Raw genomic sequence first — 6,000 nt, 5'->3', positions numbered from 1 at the left:
TGCCAGTAATTTTGATCTCACTTTGACTCTGGCCTTTTTTCCTCTTCATTTGCTGTTGTCTTGTTCACAGTTCCCATTCTCCTTGCCCGCTAGCGCACTTTGAGCAGAATGCTCTTGTTCAGGCAACTTAACTCGGTAAAGAATGTGCCAATTGTGCATTTTTCCCCTCAGACAAATTGAGCTAGACAATTTTCGTCTCAAGGAAATATTTCTCTCAGTTGGTAGAGTTGTTGTAATTGCATTTATGGAATAATTGTAAGAATTCTATCATCTTTTGTCCTCACAACCACCCTGTGAAGTAGGTTACCTTTTACATGGGAGAAACTGATGATAAAAGCCAACAATTTGCCCCATGGTTTAGTGCAGGAGTGGGGAACCTTTTTTCTGCCAAGGGCCATTTGGATATTATAACATCATTTGTGGGCCATACAAAATTATCAACTTAAAAATTAGCCGACCAAGCCCCAAACAGGCAGCTGCCCCAGATACCCCCCCCTGCGCGCACAGGCAAGCAGGCATCCAACAAGTGGCACACTCGCCCACCTGGTGGCACAGGATAGTCTGTTGCACCAGCTGGGCGTAACTGTCCAGCCGCATGCCGGAGTTGCTCCTGCTCCGCATGGTCGAGGCCAGATTCCACAGCTGGCTCCTGCTACCTCCGCCTGCAGGGATGAAATGAGGACACACTGGCTAAGAACTTGCCCCCGCACATTCTGCCCCTGCCCCCTTTAACCCCTCCATTGTCACCACTTCCGACCCCAGCCCTCTTGTAGTACAGAGGGAATACGTTTCTCCGTGGCCCAGGTGGGAAAGGGTTAACAGTTTATTGGGTGGTCCCAGTAGCTCCATAGCTAATGACTCTTCTGCAAGGGGGGAAAAGGTTCCTTTTCTTGGCAAAGCAAACTCACATCTGCCTTGAATTCCTGTCCACGGGAGGGGGCGGAACACCAGTCTTAGATCCTTCTGAGCTAGAGATATGCCAGGACCCACAAAAGGCCAGACCAAATGATTTCGCAGGCCTTAGCCCCTGGGCCTGACATTCCCCACCCCTGGTTTAGTAGTTAAGAGCAGAGGGAGCCAGCATGGTTTAGTGGTTAAGAGCGGTGGTTTGGAGTGGTGGACTCCAATCTGGAGAACAAGGTTTGATTCCCCACTCCACATGAGCGGTGGAGGCTAATCTGGTGAACTGGATGTGTTTCTCCACTCCTACACATGAAGCCAGCTAGGTGACCTTGTGCTAGTCACACTCTCAGCCTCACCTACCTCACAAGGTGTCTGTTGTGGGGAGAAGGGAAGGTGATTGTAAGCCAGTTTTATTCTTCCTTAAGAGGTAGAGAAAGTCAGCATAGAAAAACCAACTCTTCTTCCATGAGTTCATTGCGGTTGTATCATCCTGATATATTTAAGACTCCTAACACGCCCTCTAGTGGGAACGCATACCATCCTGGCATGCTTAACATTTTCTACTCATGCATTTGGGCCCAAATCCAGTATAGATTAAAGCCGGCTTATTCCCATTGAGTTCAGTGGGGTTTATTTCCTGTTGTGAGTGCAACCTTGATGTTTCTTTTCCTTTTTGTTTGTATAGATCTTGATGGGTAGCCATGTTAGTCTGTCTATAGCAGTAGAAAAGAGTCTTTAAGGTGCTAATGGACTCTTGCTAACAAAATTTCTGCCAGGGTATGAGCTTTCGTAAGCCACAGCTCGCTTCAGGTATCTGAAGAAGAGAGCTGTGACTCACAGAAGCTCATACCCTGCCAGAAATTTTGTTAGTCTTTAAGGTGCCACTGGACTCTTGCTCTTTTTTCCATGTGTGTATATTTTCTTGTTTATAAACTGGGATGTGTGTGTGTGTGTGTGTGTGTGTGTGTGTGTGAGTGAACTGTGCTTCAAAGGCTACATTTATTCATTTAAATTGAAATAACTTTTGCTTTGGGATTCTCATGATTCTTTTTACTGTTAATAAAGTAAGTTATCCACATCTACATGGCTTTAAGGAATGAGTACAAGGAGAGAACAGACATAGAATTAGAAGGTCGGACCAAAACCAACGGGTTTAAATTAAATCAAAAGCGTTTCCGTCCAGACATTAGGAAGATTTTTCTAACAGTTAGAGTGGTTGCTCGGTGGAACAGGCTTCCGCGAGAGGTGGTAAACTCTCCTTCCCTGGAGGTTTTAAAGCAGAGGCTTGATGGCCATCTGTCAGCAATGCTGATTCTATGACTTTAAGCAGATGATGAGAGGGCAACTTGGTCATCTTCTGGGCATGGAGTAGGGGTCACTAGGGGCATGTGTGGGGGGGAGGTAGTTGTGAATTTCCTGCATTGCGCAGGGGGTTGGACTAGATGACCCTGATGGTCCCTTCAATTCTATGATTCTATTATCATTGTAGGTAATGGGCCAATTTGCATGCTCTGTATTGAATACCCACACAAAGCTTCCTTACACTGAACCAGACCCTTGGTCCATCCAGGTCAGTCCCCATCATCTCCCATTAAAAGGATCAGGTAGTAGGTGATGTGAAAGACCTCTCTGCTTGAGACCCTGGAGAGCTGCTGCCAGTCTCAGTAGACAGTACTGACCTTGATGGACCAATGGTCTGACTCAGTAGAAGGCAACTTCATGTGTATATGAGAAAGGCAGCTGCAATAGCGCTGCATGGTTCTTTAAAAGCAGAGGCTCCTTATTAATTCCAGCCCTGTTTGGTGACTGAAAGCACAATGCCCAGCTCCAGAAAGAATGCTGTGGAGTTACTGCTGTTGCTATTTCCTGCCCCCAAAGAGTTGTTGGGGGATCCGCAAGGGCACATAGTAGAGGAGAAAAATCCTTGGGGAGGATAGAGAAGGGATCAGCACCGGACAAGCAAGTGGCCAAAGGTCTTGTGCCTTTGATCAGCACTATGACCTTGAACGAATTTAATTTGTCAGCGCATCTTTACAAGGCTGGTGGGAGAATGCTCCATCTGCTCCTGGGATTGATCCCCATCGTCATAGAGCTGGAGCACCACGACTGGGGTGCTTTCCCACACAAGAAACCACTCAGCATATCCCCAATAAACAAGGCAGGGAGAACACTGGCCTTAGAATCCTTCTTCATGCAAAACGGGAATGCCCGTCCAAATGTTAGAAGCATGAAGAAATGTGTTTTGAGAGATTTTGGTTGGTTGTGAACATGGAATCTTTCCGTCATATAATAGCATTCCATGCCTTTTTCTTTTTCTTAGGCCTATCAGTTGTCCCGTGTGTTTTTTTTAGGCCTACCCGTAAATTCGGTGATGATCTTGGGAGTCCACCAGTATCGAGCCCGGGATAAACCTTTTGTTTTCGGAAACAGGATATCCGATGAGTTTTGACTCCAGAACCAAACCATGCTGGTATAGTACCAGCGAAGAGGAAACCACCCTCTGCGGTGTTGCGACAGATTCGATGGTGCCAAAGTCCTGCGAGGGGCTTTTTTTGAAAAGGGCCCTTGTATATAGGTTTTCGCCCTTGTCCTACTTGCTTGCCTTCTGTTTGTACGTGCACTGGGAAATTATAATGTCCTAACCAATTGGGAAACATTTTTGCTGCCTTTCCCAGTTAGTGTGTGATGCTACATTGCTACAGATCATTGCTGTCTCAAGGTCTTGGTGTGGCTCATCGATTGTCTTAAGAAGGAGCAGCCCCTATTATCTGCTTTGGAGGCTGTTATGGAATCCTTCCGTCCTGCTGCATTAGTTTTGGAGGATGGGTTTCTAACCCCAAGGAGCTTGTCCTCTCTCAACATTCTTGAAGGGTCTCAACAATTCATCCTGGAGATCTTGGGGCCCTGCTTGACTTTCTCAATAGCCATCTTGTTTGCAATTGACTCAGTTATGTTCATCTGCATGCAAAAAAAAACACCTTGTCATGGTAGAGGAGAGCCAGTCCCCTGCCGCATCCCGTATTTCACCCTTTGCGAAAACTTCTGGACTGTGGAACTCCAGAAATGTTGGTAGCACGCCTTTACTTGTTCCAAGCACCTTGTTTCCCCCTTTTTTCTTTTTTACTACACGTAGTACAATCTCAGAACAAAAAGCAGAGGGCTCGGGCATCTTTATAGCAAAACTTGTTCATAACTCTTACTTGGCGCAAAGATGGGGAAACCTGCCTTGTTTTTGCCAGCCTTTCAGCCTTAGATGTTGCGGTGCGCAACACGAAAAGTTGCTCAGACTCGTCCCCCCTAATTTTGTAGTTTGTTTCTAGGCCCCCGAGTGCACTTGCACTTTCCATCTCTCCTTCGAACAACTGTTGAAAGGCAAGAGGGAGAGAGAACAGTTGTGTATAAATGTTGACAGGTGACCTGCTGTGGTTTCAAGAGGCAGGTCCATGGTTCCCAGTATACGCTGCACAAATCTAATGCTAGGGCATTTGAATAAAAAAAAACTTTTCTAACATTGCTTAGTTGTTGTACTTCAATAAAACAAAGACTTGGTGGTTTCAGTAAGCCTTTTCTCTTGTCCATTTTTTTTAATCGTATTGGGCATAGTGGGAAGGAAGGCAGCATGGTATATATAGCCCGATCTCGTTAGGTCTCAGAAGCGAAGCAGAGTCAGTACTTGAAAGGGAGACCCTCCAAAGAAGACTCTGCAGAGGAAGGCACTGGCAAACCACCTCTGCTTCTCACTTGCCTCGAAAGCCCCTTACTGGGGTTGTCATAAGTCGGTTGCAACTTGACGGCATTTTACACCCACCCATTGGGCATAGGAAATATTTCATCTTGTGAATTATTGCTACCGATTGGCATGCAATGTTAACAGTAGCAAGGGCAAATGGAAGAATTGTATCCAGGAAATAAGAGGCCAGTAGCCTAATGTCTGTCCCAATCAAATTAAGAAAAACTATAACCAAAGATAGAATTATTATGCACATCGAGGAACAAGGCCTGCTGAGGGAAAATCAGCATCACTTTTGTGAAGTCCTGCCTGACCAACCTTCTAGAGTTATTTGAGAAAGTGAACTAACATGTAGATAATGGTGACCTGGTAGATGTTATATACTTGGACTTGGTGACCTTTTGACGAGGTAACTCACCAAAGACTCCTGAGTAAATTAAGCAGTCATGCGATAAGAGGGTGGATCCTTTCATGGATTAAACACTGGTTAAATGAAAGGAAGCGAAAGAGTAGGAATAAGTGGACGGTTCTCGCAGTGGAGGGAATTAAGCAGCAGGGTTGACAAGGATCAGTATTGGGGCTGATGCTATTTAATTTGTTCATAAATGGTCTAGAACTGGGGATGAGCTGTTCAGTGGCCAAATTTGTAGACAACACAAAATTATTCTGACTGTCTATGAAGAACTCCAAGAGGATCTCCACAAACTGGGTGAGTAGGCAACAATTTCGCAAAGGAAGTTCAATGTAGGTAAGCGACGCACAGTGGAACAAACAGTTCCAACTTTAAATGCACACACTAATGGGCTCTGAACTTGCTGAGATTAAGAGGGAAAGAGACCTTGGGATCATAGTGGATAGCTCAATGAAAATGTTAACCCAGTGTGCTGTGGCAATGAAAAGGGGAAAGTCTGTGCTGGAGACTCTTAAAAGGGATTGAAAATAAAACGGCCAATATTATAAAACATCAGTATAGATCTATGGAGCAGCCTCGTTTGGAAGGGGTGCAGTTCTGGTCACCCTATCTCAAAAAGTACACTTCAGAGTGAGAAAAGGAATGGAAAAAGGCAAGCAAGATGATTGTTAGAGCACCTTTCCTATGGGGAAAGGCTGAAGAGTCTGGGGACTTTTCAGTTTAGAAAAGAAACAACTAAGGGGGGGTGCATAATAGAGGTTTATAAAATTATGCACGGGATGTAGAGAGTTGACGAAGATAACTTTTTCTCCCTCTCCCAAAATACTGGAACTTATGAAGTCAATGGGCAGTAGATTCAGGACAGTGATTAAAATGTGGCATTTGCTGCCAGAGGATGTAGTGATGGGCACAGGCAGCTGTCAGAAGAGTATTGGAAAGATTGGAGGACAAGTCT

The sequence above is a fragment of the Euleptes europaea genome, chromosome 8 (assembly GCF_029931775.1).
Source record: "Euleptes europaea isolate rEulEur1 chromosome 8, rEulEur1.hap1, whole genome shotgun sequence".
NCBI classification, from domain to species: Eukaryota; Metazoa; Chordata; class Lepidosauria; order Squamata; family Sphaerodactylidae; genus Euleptes; species Euleptes europaea.
This window is presented reverse-complemented; position numbering follows the sequence as displayed.